At 38.5% G+C, this 14,097-nt stretch overlaps 1 protein-coding gene across 1 annotated transcript in view; it reads left to right on the top strand.

Annotated features, from left to right (window-relative positions):
* Positions 1 to 14,097, top strand: part of syn2b (synapsin IIb) — a 90,719-nt gene that overhangs the window by 30,979 nt on the left and 45,643 nt on the right. The gene's annotated exons all lie outside the window — the stretch shown is intronic.

The following is a 14,097-nucleotide window of genomic DNA, read 5'->3' on the forward strand; positions in this document are numbered from 1 at the left end:
GAATGTTCCCTAAATTCGCCTCCCTAGTGCTGACACCAGATCAACACGTCCTCATACCTAAACCTTAAAGATCATGGTTTTGGTTAAAATAAGTACATTTATATATGAAATAACTTATTTAGATAATTGATATCGAATGTGATGTTACAATATTCAGTACGGTGACTTTTGGTTTCACACAGGACATGAACAGCGTCCTCCTGGGTGAAAGTCTTTGTTTGAATCATCCATCCACCCCAACCTAATCCCTATGCAGACTTTGTCACACTTCATACTATGTCACCTGACTTCCTCATTCGCTACCCTCATAATTGCAACAACCGCTAGAGGTCGCCGCCATAATAAACATACATTTGGAGTGTAATAAGTTGTTTGTAAAAATGAGCTATGGGTTTGTTTGTTTTTTAATTTACAGATACAGCATCAATATCATTCATTTGGTGTTGTGACCACCAACTCCTGAGGGAAATATCTGTCTCCAGCTGTAACTACAAATCCTACAATCAACATACAATCTTTACTCAACTATCAAGATTACAGTCAAACAGTGAAATAACATCCCTGACACACATGGTTGCTATATCATGTGCCTCTCAGTGTCTGAGTATATGTATACTTGTGAGTTCACTGAAAAAACACTTTGTGTAATGCTTTAAATTGAGTGGTGGCTACCTTTGCAAATGCGTAATTGATATATCGCCTCTGTGTTTGCCTTTTCATCCAGACGGAAGTTGTAACCTGAAACTTGTGACTTGTGTGTTTGTGACTCTTCCCATAAGGCACAGTGCCAATAGGTGGATCAGCAGTTCCTGTGTCCTCTCTGTCTCTATCTCCCTCTAAAATAAGACACTATGCTCCAAGCGTTGTCACGACAAATAGGGTGTGGGCGATGGCCGAACATGCATGCACACACACACAGACACACACACACACACACACATAAACCCACACATAGTCGTGCATTGCACACGTTCTAAACAAAAGCAGAACAATAAGTGAAGTGATGATGACTTTCCAATAGTGTGAATTAGATAGTGATGAGTTTATGTTGAGTTGTTTGTAGATGTATACTGTATTAATTTGTATGTGTTACGATGCATGAGAGATAAAGAGGAGGGGAGGATATTTGAACTCACAACAAGGCAGTTGTTTCTTCTGTGACGACAACTCTTCATGATGCTGAAATAATGCGCAGCTCAGAACATGGAGGAATTCTTCGGATATTTTCCTGGTTGCTTGTTGTCAGTGTATGTGTTTCAGCTTTTAGATCAAGCCCTTTAAAATTATAATCTTTTAAATGGTTTATTTGGCGAGTGGTTACCATGGCAATTCGTACAATTCGTAGAACTCAGGGAGCAACAAAGACGCATTGAGCAGCTACTTTGTCTAAGGAGCAATAGGTGTATTTGTTTATAGTATAGCCAAAGTGTTGGTTTAATCAATTGTGTTTAGAGCTAACCACAGTGACAAATACATTGGATTTTCTGTGACTGCTTCATAATAAAAGCCACGGTGTTTGTTAGCAGTAAGTGAGTAAGTCACAAGCTGTAACGCTGGATCACATTCTCAGTTATGAGACTTATGGCTTTGATTTGGCATGATTTTGAAATATTTGCCATTAAAACTTTTGCTAAATGAAATGGAATAAATGAAACAGAATCTAGTTTGTGGCGCTGAAAGCGTACAAAAATTCGAAAAATTCAACTGTGACAGTTTTTGCATAAAACAATATCCTCTTTACTCGGAATAAGCCAGACCCCTCACTGACACGTTTTCCTTAAGAACTATTTTCTACTGCGACATGACCACCAATTGTCTGTCTCTCTGTGCAGAAAGACACGCCTCAGTGTTCCTACTACACTACCTGAGTGCACTCACAGAGGACCTGGTTAATCTTGTCATCAAACTGAGAAACGACATTAAACATGAAACCTTAACAGAGACTGAAATCCTGTTTTTATTGAAGTGACAAGGAAATGCTCCACCTCAAGCTGACGACATATATTAACCTGAAATTGTGTCCAAGTGACAAACTCAAGTGCTACTTCACAAACATCATTTTGACGCTGACTTATTCAAACCCTCAATCAACCTAGAAATAGCCCTCTTGACTATTTCTTTGACTAGACTGCTCTTGTGTGCACATTTAAAAATAGCCACAGGTGTGTCCATAGTCCAGACAGACTGGAGGACAAAAAAGACAATAGCTAGACAGACATCTGGATAAAGTGCACATAAAGTCTCATTTGTGCCAAACCACAGCACTTCTGTCTGAAATAATTTATTCTCTCTCCATCTTGCTGCAGACACACACTCTGTCTTAACCCGCCATCAAATCAGGAAAAGCACACACCTCAGTTTCACTTTAGGGAGAGATGAATCAGACTGGTCATCTTATCTCAAAGACCAGAGGCTACGGTTTTGTGCTCAGAGATATATATCCTTTACAACTGATGCATCTTTCTGCTATAACAGGATCACATTATCCACTGACAGTACAGCTGCCGAGGAGTGTAAAGTCATCTGAACAAGAGATAGGAAATGAAACTTTTTAGAAGTCAGTTGTTCCATCACAAGAAGCCCTTATCAGATTGAAGCACTGCTTTTTCCAACACAAATGATTAAAGCTCTGTATCCATCTCAGCATTTCCCTCAATAAATAAAACATAAAGAGGAAGTGGAAAGCCCAATCTTTCAAGCTGAGAACTCTCTCCGTCTTAAAAGCCCACAGTGACTGGCAGAGCATATGTCTTACTTTTGTAAAGAAGATAAAAGGCATACTTTGAATTGAATTCGAGGTTAACCTGTGAATTTAAGTTGTAGTCTGTCAATCTTGCTGTGCGAACAGTCACTTATGTCAAATCCTTTTACGTTATTATTTCTCTGATGTTAAAAACAAATTATAATTACACATTAGCAGAGCCTCTTGCTCAACTTGTAACTTTGGAATTGACACAAAGAATGGTCCTGTTTCTCACGAGAGACAAGTGAAATAGCTAATTAAAGCAGATATTAAACATAAGTAGTATGTCTGTAAATATAATATAACATAAAATGAGCTTTGAAAGGTTTTTACGCCTGTTGAATTGTTGAGTCACTGGTGTTAATACAATACCCCTCTCACCCCACTCACACACACAGACTTATACATTGTTCAAGTGCTGTGCTTTGAGAGTGTTGCAGAGCGGCATTTCATCTGTTGTGTTCTGTGTCTTTACTAAAAAAAAAAGCTGAAATGATTAGCCCATAAGACGATAAACACAAGATACAATTTTCTACAATTTTTCCTAAAAAGTGATCATTTCAGTAATCTACAGGCTCTCTAGGGAAGGCAGCATTGGTCCATCCATATCTCAAGAACAATATGATAGATTGCCTTGAAATTTGGTACATGCATTCATGTTCCCCAGATGATGAATCCTAATTTTATTCATGATCCCCTGACTTTTCTTTTTGAAAAATTTAGGGGTCAAAACATTTTTACAGTTCTTCTTGAGAAGCACATCATTTTCTGTACCATTTCATGGCAATCCATCTAATAGTTTAGATATTTCACTCAAATGAATTAAATCGTCCAATACTTTGGTTCCTGACCAAGTACTTGCTAAACTACAAACATCCCCATCAACCTCAGCTGTACTTTGTTTTTAGTGCTAATTAGCATTCTATAAAGCTAAGTTATGATGTTGAACAAGTTAAACATTTTACCTACCACCACAGCGACTTCATGGTTGATCCAATACAGAATTGCCAAAAACTGCCGTTCACTGAGTGTCCACTAGGAGTAGTTTGCACAATAGAGCAGTTTCTCATTGACCCCCATGTTAAATAGGCCATTTTCACAGCATAATTAAACCTACTTAGAATAATTAGGGGTGTGGCCTCTTGAGTGACAGCTAGCCTCTGGCCCTCACTTCTCCACGGAGGCTAGTTGTCAGGATTAGCATGCTAACGGCGTCATCTTGACCTGGACTGCGGTTATTCATGTGGTGGTGTTTCCATAAGTGACAAGCTGGTTTGCTCATCAATCGACTGTACAAACAGATGGTTTAGGAACACACCGTGTTAACTTTAGCTCTGTTGTGCTTATTATATAGTCGCACTTGCACAATAACTTGAAATATAAATTAGCCTACTATCAATGGCAATAAATGATAATCTGGAGCAGCGGGATGATTTGGTTCGACTTTCTGAGTGGGAAATCCAAACTCGGGGGTCGTTCCTGTCAAAAGTTCAGGCTGGGAGCTCGGAAATCCCGACTTCAGAGTACAACTGGAACTCACCATAATCTCCGCTAGACACACGGTGCCGTGTCAGTCTCTACCCTCTCAAAAATCCTGTTCCCGTTACGAAATAGCCTAGCTCCCAGGCGGTGGAGCTAATGTGGCTAATTCTGTAAACGTCAGCCAGGCAGATGTATATCCCTGCCCCCAACGTCACATCAATTCCCTTTTGATGCCCTAAGGCAGAGTCAAAATCTGACAAGGTGGCGGCTCCCAGAGGCGAGTATAATTCGATCAGATTGAGAAAACGGTCCCCGACGGAAAGGCTACATCCATTTTTTATACAGTTGATTGTCAAAACAACCTCACAGAACCAGTGTGGTTGTAAACTCTTTGTTCAGGCAAAACTGGCTGCTGGTCAGAGACCATAAGGAATGTATTACGGTGATGAACATATTTTCTTACATTGTATAGACAAAATGATTAAGCAATTAATGTGAGGTGAATTGCAGGTTTAAAGTCTGATTCATTCTCCTCCTCTTCTGCTTTCTATTTTGCAAGGGCACTATTGCTGCATCCAGGGTTTGGCACCACCCAAAATGATTGTGATTGGTTTAAAGACAATACAATATAAACAAGCCCACGCTTATTTCCCCTATCCCAGAACTCATGCAGCCAGATCGTTCTCCTGCATGACACAACACTGTGGAGATAGGTCTGGCAATGCAAGACTAATCAGGAATAAAATCAGCAATCAGGAATCAATCAATAATAGGAAGAATGGTCAGTTGCAGCCTTGATGACTAAATGAGAGATGAGGACAGATCCAGGCTGATACAGAAGTGCATCAGACTGTTTTACCACAGTCATAGAGGCTTTTCTGACACAGCCAATAATTTGCAGTAATGAGGAGGTTGGTTTTCTTCTGCCTTGAGAACCTTATTGTGAGGCAGTCATGCCCCATATTTGCCTGTAATTATTTGGCTTTGTCACTCCTGCTAATTAGTGAATTACAAACCAAATACCATTTAATTCAGTCGGAATGAAAACAATGCTGGCTAATTGGCCGCACTGGCCACTCTTTGACGGGAGCAAGGTTGGCAGAATATTGACACTGTGGTACCAAAGCGAATAACAAGTGCAGAGAAAATGTATGTTTAAAGGATTTATAATGCTGAAAACAGTCACCTTTATATGGTTTTTAGTTCCAGTGCTTTATCTTAAATCAATTTCCCAAAAATCCAATGAGTCCATTAAGTGTACAATTTGGCTTCTTAAGAAATAATGAATTAATTTATTAATATTTTCATTACCATCCCTACTTTCAGTGTAGGGCTCTGCTGAGTTTGTCATTTTCTGTATTCTCATGTTCATTTTGGTATATTAATATTAATGACTGAAAGCCATGACGGGCTGACACTGCTGATCAATTTCACAATCCCTCCCCTGCTTGCCTTACGGATGTTGTTACAAACTTCTCATCTGGCCATTGAAATTACAAATTAATCTTACATTCACAAATGCATGGCTGTTTTTGTATACGCCTAAAATGTTTTAGTGGACGTGAAATTAGAGATTGTTTCCGCCCAAGATGTCATGTTTTACCTTTGAAGTCCATGGGCAGATTCATTTCTGTTGACTAGCTGATACTTTCAGCTGCTATTCAGAAGTTGACCGCTCACCTGGTAAATGCAAATGTCCTGTTTGAAAAAGAATTTCATAAGCAAAAGTATTGTAAGCATAAAGTCTTACATTCAAAATTGTACTAAAGTAAAAGTAACTTAAGCATTTGAAGAAAAATTTCTTTGTATAGTATCAAGTAAAAAATAATCAGTTATGCTAATAGCTCAGTATATGTGGGCATGGTTGAGCAAATTTTAACAACTTCATATACCAGTGGCTACTAGAACCTATAACAATGCATCATGCAGTGTTTTATTAATGTATATATTTATTTAATATGTGAAAAGAAGCTGGAGAATACAGCAGTAAAACAAATGCAATGAATGAATGTCATTTTATTCCACTCTGAAATCTTCATAAAATGAAATACCAACGGTATTTGTAAATACTCAGTAAACGAACAAAGGAATCCCAAAAACCTGAAGTTTTATTTTAAATGCAGTTGTTGCAGAAATATAAGCTGTAGCCAAAAAAAAAGACAATTTTCTTTGTCAGCCAAAATTGCAAGAATAAATGTGTACAAGGAAGATGAGAAACAAAGAAACTCAAGATGGAGAAACTGTGAGGGTGGTTGAGGAACAAAGAAGGTACAAGACAGAGGCAGACAAGGCTGCCGCACAAAGTAAAACAAAGCTCTCAAATTACAGCCACAAGATTAAAAAGATTGTCACTCGTGCTGGCCACCAAGGACAAGAAGCACAAGAACTACGCTGTCATAAACACGTACACAGACACAAAACAACCCACTCTTAGCACACACACACAAACACTAGCACACACACACACACGCACACACACACACACACACACACACACACACACACACACACACACACACACACACACAGAGTTCAGTAACACATCTCTGTAACTGATTCAGTGAAATCTCAAGAAAACAATCAACTCTGCTGTTAGCTTCGAGATGTTCCCTAGACGAGCCTTTTTCAGTAAAGCAGATGTTCTGTCAGTGGGTGCTCCAACACACAACACACACACACACACACAAACCACAGACACATACAAACTTCCATCTCGAACACTGATTTGTTAAATAATGCGGGAAAACTCAGGAGAACTATACAACAAGAGAATGATTGTCTCATGTACTTCTGTCTAATAATGCTCAAGTATACAAGCAAGTTATTTACGTTGTAAGTTTGTTATATTTCACCCACTGTTTATTTTTTCCAGAGAAGAGAGTTATAATGTGCTAAGCTTTTTAACGATTCCATATTTTCATACCACTGGACCAGTGTGTTAAGTACAGCAGATGATGGTCGGCACGCTGCCAGTTTGGAGAGGCAGACAGGAGAACCCACACAGAAGCTGCAGTGGACGGGGGCAGCAGCTGCAGCAAAACCTCTGTTACTCACTTTGAAAAAAGGCTCACCTAATAAATATCAGTTCAAGTGAACGCTATATTTCCTTTCCTTTGGCACTACATTTACATATTTCAACACAGAAGCGTGACTGTAGCGTGCTCTGAATTTCGCCACAGACCATCTGTTTGGCTGAGACTTTCTGCAGTTTATGGAATAAACAAAGACAAGAAAATAAAAATGTGTTATTATAGCAGCTGATTATATGCCGTTCACTGTGGAGACAAGATGATACCTTTATGAGCCGGAGAAATTTAGAAGAACAACTTCTGCCGGGACACTGAACAATTGAAAGAGAAAGAATGTAACCTGTAATGTTTATCAGATGTGCTCAGTTAGATTTCTGATCGTGTAAAAGATGTGAAAGGAGAGCCTCGTGACTTATGGAGAGAATCACGCAGTAAGTCACGATATGATATGTTGGCCACAGTAACGATGGTATCACGATTCTGCGATACTCGATACGTTGCAAGACGGTAATCTAAAGCAGAGATTAGCATAAGAAAAAATATCTCTTAAAAGCAAAAAAGAAGGAATTTTTTTTTAATTTGTTGCATTGTGGTGTCACTTTAACAGAAGATGATGAAACGATGTACAACAAAGTGAATAGAGTCTTAGCTTATTACCACACACACACACACACACACACACACACACACACACAGGATTGATGTGTAAGGGAGGTGTGAGGTCTAGGAGAAGGGGGATGTGTTGCAGCCTCCAGAGCTGCAGCTGAATAATTCAGACAACAGCTTCACCTCAGTGCAGAATACATGAACAAATGCTACTGATTTAAAGCTTTGTATGCTGTGCATGTTCAGCCAGCGTAGCCAATCAGAGCTCTGGGTTGCCTGGCTGATCTTTTTTCGTCAGACGTCCCGTGCACAGAGGCACACTCGAACACTCGCAGACACTGAAGGACAAATGTCAGACTGAGACTTGTCAGTTTGTGTTTGTCTTTGTTTCAGCATGTTTGAGTGTATGTGTGTCTGATGAGTCTCTGAGCGATTCACTTCCTCTAACCTACTACAGTTCCATCAGACAGCTGTCCGTCTGAACAGTGTCAGAACAAGCTTGGAAACATGCATTTTGAACAACGGGGAGTAGATCAATAAAGTCAGGTCATGTAGCTTATGAGAGCAAGAATGATTATACTATAAGATAAGTAGCAGACAATTCGAAGTATGTACGACATATAGATAAAAAAGCCATTTTCAATTATTTTTAATAATTTTTTTATTCTATCTGTTATTTGTCTAGTTTTGTCCCTGTTGACTGTTGAAACTGAGCATTGTTTGTGTTATTTCCTTCAGAATTGCTTGTGTTACTCGTGTTTTCTCAGCCTTTTTCTCAGTAAGTCCAACATGAAAGCAGAACCTCTGAGCTTGTGGTGTGCTGCTGAATCAGTTGGTTATGTACAGTATTAGTGTTGCTGGGTAAAATCCAGCCGGGCATCTTCAGTATGCAGCATGCTGTTTTCTGACTCTCTGTCCTCCTGTCTTCTCTAAGTGGTATGAAGGTGTCATTTTTACATCTTTTTACGCCACGTTCTTGGTGGTGTGAACTGCTTTCAATGACCAGTGATGGAAAGTAACTAACTACTTTTACGCAAGTACTCTACTTAAGTACAGTTTTGAGTTACTTATAATTTACTTGAGCATTTCCATGTTATGATAATTCTACTCCACCACATTTATGTTAGAAACATTTTACTTTCTACTCTGATTAGTAATACAAAATATTATCAACAAATATAATATGAGATAATATTGTAGATTAAGCTACACAGCGGTTTATATATTCATTAAAATGATGATGGTGATAAAATCACAAAATGTATACATTTTTATAATCCAGTTATATAATATTCAGTATTCTGTATAAAGATAACTTGTACGTTCGGTACTTAAGTATATTTTGATGCTAATACTTTTGTACTTTTATTTAAGCGCATGTATTTCTACACTGCAGGACTACTTCTGTATGAATGATTTAACTACTTCTTCCAGTGTATAAAACAAAGATGCCTTTGAAAAGATACAGTAAGAAGTTCAAATGACATGCAGTTAGAAAGTGTCCACAGAGACTGAAAATAAATTCTTGGTCTGCAGCCAGCACCGCCCTCTGCCCCCGTGTTATTCCTCCCATTCTACTCTCATTTTCATGCCCCCACATTGTGTCATGCTAGCCAGATAATTGCATTCCTGCTATCCTCACTACAGCTGAGAGGACTGCTCAGACACCTTTTGTGTCCTTTCACCCCAATAGTCAGAGTCTTGTTTTACACAATTTGCGCTCCACTTACTTACCTAGTCTTACATTGCCAGAGCCATTGCGCTGTGCCAGGAGAGGAGGATAGCCCTTTATGTTATGTTCAACTCAGTTTGAGATGTGAGCTGTTCTTTATTTATACACTCTTTTAATCTTGCCATTGATATTTTTTTGATATTTTTCATTCTGTTCCCAGAGACTGAATGCAATGATGCATTGCCTTGCTCAATCGCTCTTGTCTCACTAAGCCCATTAAAATGAAGTCACTTAGAGGTTCATTTGTATGCACACATTTATACTATACATCGATCATAGTAACCACAGAGGGGAGATGGGTGGAAAAAATTATGCACTTAGAGGGAAAGTGAAACTACAGCTATTATTGATAGGAGAGAAACATTAAAAAAACAAGGAGAAAAATAGCAAAGAAGTGTGGGAGAGAGTGACGTGACCTGTCATAACATGATCATGCTTTAATGTGCAGCAGCCTCAGTCATTATACCCTGATTATAGTGTCTATTCTTGTCAACTGTGACTCACTATATGATATAGGACTTCTTCTCTGGGAACCGAAGAAGAAGTGAAGCCAAATGACCATAAATCTTTGCGCAAACATGATGGTTTATTGGGATGAGTAAAAGTTTAGTCCAGAGACTTTCAAAAATGTAATATCTTGATAACCATGCAGAAATTGTCATAATGTGGTGGTGGCTGTTAATACCGTACAATTTGCTCCACTCATTCCTTCTTTGTGTTTCCCTCCTATTTCTTCTGTCTTTTTGACATCTTTTTCTCTCTATCTCTTTACCATGCATTGATTTGAAAGGCTTAATTTCTATAAGACCGTGTGGCGGTCTCAGACTCTTGGACTCCACAGATCAATAATGAAATCAAATGACCCTGAAAAGAAATGGAGTCAACAAAGCTCCACTGTTGAATATTGCCAAGCGCTGAGCCATTAGTAGTCTTGTTTTCAGTGGCCTTGTTAGCTCCACAAACCTGCTTCACAGCTTTTACTCAGTGACTTGTGCAACTAATTTGGCTTAACATCCATATTGTGTAATTCCTTGATACAGGTTTTACAGGTAAATATGAAAGTTGCTCAGAGAATGATGCATTCAGGTCAAATTGTAGTCGCTTCATACCAGCTGGTTCAAATAACTTGGTTCACTTTAGCCAGAACCTTACTGTGTACCACATGCTGCTTACCAGCTGTGACAGCAACATTGGTATTTTTTTCACCTTGTGTGCGTCATTGTGGCAAAATGTGGCCTACTGGAATTGAACTACCAAAGAGGTAGTTTTGACTATCACCGATAACGGTGCAACCATACAAGATGCAGTCAAAAAACTTTACAGGTGTGTAGTTCAGGTTGAAATGAAGGCAGAGCTCGCAGCTGGTATGAACCCGTCACATCTAGTTTTGTGTGATTTTTCTGTTACTTTTCTTTGCACTTATCATTCATAGATAATTATAAATACGTTCATCCTCAGAGCTCCAATCTCCATTACCTTTAACTCCAGATGTGTCTGCTTGAGTTGCCAAATCACAGAGATTTAAACTCACCTTCGTATCTGTCTCTCAGGTGAGCTTTCAACCTTGCACTCTCAGACTTTTCAGCTGCGTTTGAATAATAGCCAGAGTGAGTTTAGAAATCTAAATATCACCCACAAAATGTAAATAAAGAGATCTGCAAAAGTTACTGCAGAAACTTAAATGGTTTACATTTCCACACACAACAAAATGCAAGGGCACTTTGGTCAAGAGGATTTTATTGGATCCAACATTTTCATTTTTTAGGTATTCATCCCATGCTTTGGGGTCATATTGGTGGAGCATGCTCCATCTTCAAATCCATTCAAACAACAATTGAATGCAAGTGTGCCTCTCTCTCTATATATATATATATTTATTTATTTTCAATTCTTAACACCTATGATTAAAAACCAGGCATTTAAATGTAGGGTAATTACACAGAAAACATTGGTCAGTGGTGTGTACCCTTTCCTTTCTGGTAGATCACATACTTTAAATGTTGCACCACAACATCAACTCTCTCCTCATTAAAGTAGTTGTCTGGCTTGTTTTCCAGTTCATTTGTTAGTTTGTTTGTTTTTTGCCTTAGTGCAAGTTTAAACATCAAATTATAGTACAATATTCGAGGTAGAGGGTCTCTTCCTTATCAGATTATGCACCTAAACTGTCCTAAGTGAAGGAAACTTTGCTGACTTGCATTCGCTGAAGTTTTCCAGTGTTATAATAACACAGTAGTGGATGCTCGAAAATTGAATACAGAAAACTGTAGGGATGACCTGTCAGAGATGATATATCGATTATAACTGCATATAGTGAGACATCCTTTGGCCTAACAGTTTAGACTATAATCTATCTAGCCATGATAGCTGCCCGATGAGGCTTTAATGATTATAACACATCAGTAAACAAACATAACAAAACTTTTCAATTCCCACATCTTTACCAGTATGTAAGGGGAAAGATTGTCCTGAGGGTAAAAGTCGTTGTAAATCGACACTTGGCAGAGCTTGTTGTTAAAGTGCTACTTTATCAATTCAGAGACAAGTAAGGTAAACAGGATTTTGGTATAAACTGTTTTCCAAGTTCAAAATTTCTCTTCTGCAGTCGGAAATGGAGCCTGGAGATTAAACAAGATTGTGTGTCGAAAACTGTTTGAATGGAGGTGCCGATAAGACAGCCATAAAACACTGCGCTCGTCAGGTCAATGCACTTACATTTCTATTAAAGCTTTTTGGCCTGCAACCATCGATTTTTCCATCGATTAATCGATTGATAATGAATACTTTTGCTTGATTAAAGAATAGTAAAAAATACAAAAGAGAAATAAAATAATGTTAACTCATTGTTTTTTTCTTTTTTAGAAAGAACAATGTTTTTATTGCTTTTATTGCATACAATAGAATATGTTAAAAAAAGTAAACCCATTAGGTGCATTTATGTGCCACATTCTAGCCATATACAAGTCAACCATGTCTGACTTTGGTAGAGAGGAGCTGTATCAGCTGCATATCCTGCCCGGCTGCAGCGAGGCCGGGCCGGTTGAAAGTCACCAGAAAGTGTAACATTACCTTGTCTCTTGGATTTGTGGACTGGATATTATCTGCTGAGATGCTGAAGCATTGACAGTGCTGTTGTGGTAAGTTAGTCGGTAATTACAATAGACAAACTGTACAGAGTTTTTGTTATGTTTCAACTTGAAATGATACCAATAGTAGATAAACACAGTGCGCTGTAAATTTACATTAAACAAATGAATTAAACGAAGAATGAACAAACGAACAAAGCATCTACATTGATGATTGCATCGAATTGCGTGAGTCTCTCGACGAATCGTTTCTGCCCTAGTATTTTAATATTAAGAATGGCGCTTAATTGCCCCCCTCCCCTAAGTGGCCAAATAAATAATGAAATGCTGCTTTAAAACATAAAAGCATTATGCAGATGTGCTAAGCTTTTGCCACCACACAAAATTAAACATAAAGGTTGTTTTTTGTTGTTGACAAGTATGTAAAAGACATCTCTCAGGCATCCAGGTCAGAAGCAGTCATATTTGCACAGGTGTGTTTTACTATATAGCAGTTACATTTTACTGCTTGATGGAATTAAATAATGGAGCATCATCAGCAGCCTCACGATAATTGTCCATCATCGTGTTGGCCTGACATCCCTTGTCTTTGTGTATTGTTTTGCATTGCCCATTTCAGATACTGAACACATGCTGAATGCCTCTTCAGACCCATTCTGTGGCAATAAGATTAGAGATTTTTAAATATATTCCTTTGAGAGAATGTAGCACAACATTTCAATTAAAGCTGCAGGAAGCAAGTGTATTTTTCAGTCGTAGAGCTGATGTGTTTTCTCTTGGTGCTGTTTGTTTTTAATAATAATGCTTGGGCGTGAGCAACACTCCAGTGTGTGCAAACAGCTGCCCGTGCTGAAAAATAAGAACAATAAAAAAAACAGAATTGCACCTTCCAGCTGGAATGATAGATGATATATTGCAGTAATTCCAAGGCCAATTTTGCTGTTGTGGCTTTAGATTGGTGCAACTTTAGCATCATACCCTCAGTGTTTCTCTCGCAGATGGTCTGATCCTGATGAACCAGACTAAGCCACCCCCCGTGCTGCATTACACAAGGTCCCATGAGGTGAAATCGAAGAAATCTTATATACATTGTTAATTGACGGTACAGAGAGGAACCATGAGGGCACATGTAATTTTGATTTACGGGCATATTATGATGCATAAGGTAAACTGAAGGGGATGTCGATCACAAGTTTTATCACAATGTGATATTATATCGTTTATTTGGATTCTTTGATATCACAAAGTCTACTACGATACGATTTTGATTCAAGTCAATTCAGGGGCCTGTGATTGATTTGAGACGATACCATCGGCCCTTTTAACAAAATGAGTTCCTCTTATATCAACTCACAAACAGCAACTAAAATGTAATTTGACAGTTATATTATTGAGCCCCTCCAGACAAAAAATGTATAG

This window comes from Echiichthys vipera (genome assembly GCF_963691815.1).
Source record: "Echiichthys vipera genome assembly, chromosome: X".
NCBI lineage: Eukaryota > Metazoa > Chordata > Actinopteri > Perciformes > Trachinidae > Echiichthys > Echiichthys vipera.